This window comes from Gossypium hirsutum, unplaced genomic scaffold, assembly GCF_007990345.1.
Source record: "Gossypium hirsutum isolate 1008001.06 unplaced genomic scaffold, Gossypium_hirsutum_v2.1 scaffold_1225, whole genome shotgun sequence".
Taxonomy (NCBI): domain Eukaryota; kingdom Viridiplantae; phylum Streptophyta; class Magnoliopsida; order Malvales; family Malvaceae; genus Gossypium; species Gossypium hirsutum.
In genome coordinates this window covers 5763-8962 of record NW_024403508.1, presented here as the reverse complement: position 1 = coordinate 8962, position 3200 = coordinate 5763, and the positions used below count along the sequence as shown (strand labels likewise).

Below are 3200 nucleotides of genomic sequence, written 5' to 3'. Positions count from 1 at the left end.
AAATCAATGTTTAAAAAAGAAAAGAAGCTCATTGAAATCTGGGTTTTGTCACCAAAAACTGGATTTGGATGAGTTTTCGAGGGATTCTTAAATTTTTCGTCATCAACACAAGAGATTAATATATCTATAAGTGTTTTAACTTTTTGTTTTGAATTTCTAATTAAAAATTGCCACGTGTCATGAAATGATTAATTAAAATATTTTAATGATTGGGGTAGTTTGGTAACGAGGCATAATTTAAGTACCGTTTGAGTAACAGAGTATAACTTAAGTACCAACATGAAAAATTGGGTATCATTTTAAGTACCATTTAGTAGATTAAACCTTTTAAAAAGTAATTAATATTTAGTATTTAGTCCCCAATTCATGCAATACGGATCCAAATGAAGCCCAAACACTAAAATAACCCATAAATCTAAAATAAGCCTTCCAAAAAACCCGAACCGAAGCCCACCTTATCCTTCAAAGAACGTCGGATCAAACCCCAAACCCTAATTCCCCCCTAAATATCCCGACTATATAAACGAACTTCAACCCTAATTTTCATTTTTACCGGCCTCCAATCCTTCAACACTTTTTTTTTTCTTTCACAAAATCGAACAGAGGTTAAAGTGACGGCGCCAATTGGCTGTCCGCCTTGACTGAGCTTCCGGCATCGTCTTGGCCCTCGATTTTGCACTTTAAAACCTTTTTTTTACCACTAAACGTTTTTTGTTTTTAGAAATGGCAGTGAAACCATCCAAGGCCGATAAGAAAATCGCCTACGACGCGAAACTATGCCAGCTTTTAGACGAGTACACCCAAATTTTAATTGCCGCCGCCGACAACGTGGGTTCTAACCAGCTCCAGAACATTCGTAAAGGTCTCCGAGGTGACTCAGTTGTTCTTATGGGGAAGAATACTATGATGAAAAGGTCGGTTAGGATGCATGCTGAGAAGACCGGGAACCAAGCTTTTCTTAACCTTATCCCCTTGCTTCAGGTGCTTTAAAGTTTAAATCTTATTTTTTTGCATAATATTGGGTTTTTAATAGTATTTGATAAATAAATGAACTGTTTTTGTGGGAATTTTTTGAATTAGGGTAATGTGGTTTGATCTTTACTAAGGGTGACTTGAAGTAAGTGTGAGGAAGTTGCCAAGTACAAGGTATGTATCTTTATATATATTGGATTTAGATTTCAGTTTTTTCACTTATGGTACTTTTAATGGAAAATTAAAAGAACTGCTCTTACTGTAATTTAAGAACATATGTACTTGATTAATATGTTCAGTGGCAGCAAGTTGAGGCTATTGTTATGTAATTTGAGATTTGGTCCCTGAATTTGGAAATTTGATTAGGTTGTCCTGGTATGATGAGGAATATTAAATATGTTCAATTAACAAATTTGACAGAAACTACTAATGACTGAAATGATTGGACTAGGGTTTTTAAATCAAAATGTAGTGCATTTTTAACTTTTAAACTACATTGATCAAATCTCAAATTCTATACCAAGTATTGGGTCTAACCTTACATTTTAACCTTTAGAAATTTTGCATGGTTAGTGAAAATTAGTAAATACAAGTTTATGTTATATCTCATTGATAAAACAACATAATTTAGTAGAATTAGGAGCTGAATGAAAGCTCCATAGGTCTACTGTTGCATTTAGAAATTTTTTGGTCTCAAGCTGCCAGTTCACTTCTTAATATATTTTGCTTGTTTACTTCAACCCATCTCTGGGCTTCGGTCCATATTTGTTGTTCATTTGGTCTTGGTTTGAACATTCAGTGTTCCCGGTTTTGATCGACATTTGGAGTTCAATATTTAATTGCTTCATTCTATTTGTTTTTGCACTTTAAAAGAATTCTGTTGGTTTGATATTTATTTTGCACAAACGGTTGAGCTCCTGCTCGTGTTGGTCTAGTTGCCAACTTGATGTGGTTGTTCCACCAGGCAACACTGGCTTGACCTCACAGACCTCTTCTTCCAGTATGTCACGTTCTGATTTTGCGTGTTCTACTTGTTGAGGTCAAACTCAATTCTGATTGTAATTTCTTATTACGTTTTAGGTGCTGAAATTTTCAACCAAGATTAACAAGGGACTGTCAATTATCCCCTGTCGGCTTATCAGAAAGGGATAGGTTGGTTCTTTGAGCTGCACTTCTTGCCAAGCTTTGGAATCAGGCCCTTCTCATAGGTCTTGTCGCTATCTGTTTACGACAATGGCTCAGTCTTTAGCTGAGGTCCTGGATCTCACTGAGGAAGATCTGATTGAGAAATTTGCTACCGGTGTCTCCATGGTCACCGCATTGTCTCTTGCCAATCTCATACCCAACTCTTGCTGCTGCACCACAACATGTTCATCAATGCATACAAGAACGTCTTGTCTGTCGCAGTTGCAACAGGAGTATTTCTTTCCCTCAGGCTGATAAAGTGAAGGAGTACTTGCGGTATGGAATTGTCTTTCTATCTCGTTTTTATATCAGAAAATTTCTCATATTAGTTTGAGCTAAATATTTGTTGCTGCATGCCAATCCAGGATCCAAGTAAGTTTGCGGTTGCTGTTCCCGCTGTTGCTACTGATGCGGGTGCAGCCCCAGCTGCTGCTGCTGCGGCAGCGAGGAGAAGAAACCAGAACCGAAGAAGAGTCGGATGATGATATGGGATTTCAGTCTCTTTGACTAAGGTTGTATTATTATTTGTTTGGGTTGCAAGACATATCAGTACAATGGTGTGTGGTTAGATTATTTTCTCTAGTTTCTTTCTTGTGTACTTTGATTGCTTTTTAAGTTGGGAGAATTTTTAAAGTTTTATAGAAGTGTTAAATTTGATTTCGGTTTACATGGTTTGAATTTTAATTTAATTTTTTTTAAATCCATAAAAATACGAACTAATATAAAATAAAATTAACATTATAATTCTCATCAAGATATATAAGAAGTCCTACTAGAGTTCTTCATAGCCAGGTGGTTCTATGTATAATATTTAGCACCATTTTTATATTTATTAAAGCTTAGTTGGTCAAAATATGAGTTTAGAATTTTGTTCAAGCTAGTCTAGTATTTCAAATTATTTTATATTGTAGATTTCATATTTAAAAAAATTGAATATATATTATTTTTAATTCAATATTTAGTAAATTTAATATTTTTTATTTATTTAAATTTATATAAATCATCTTAAATTTTTAATGTCCTACATCATGGTGGTGGTATTA

At 34.6% G+C, this 3200-nt stretch overlaps 1 pseudogene; it reads left to right on the top strand.

Moving 5' to 3' along the window:
* Positions 1 to 521: 521 nt before the first annotated feature.
* On the top strand, positions 522 to 2699 carry LOC121227610 (60S acidic ribosomal protein P0-like; annotated as a pseudogene).
* The last annotated feature ends 501 nt before the right edge of the window (positions 2700 to 3200 follow it).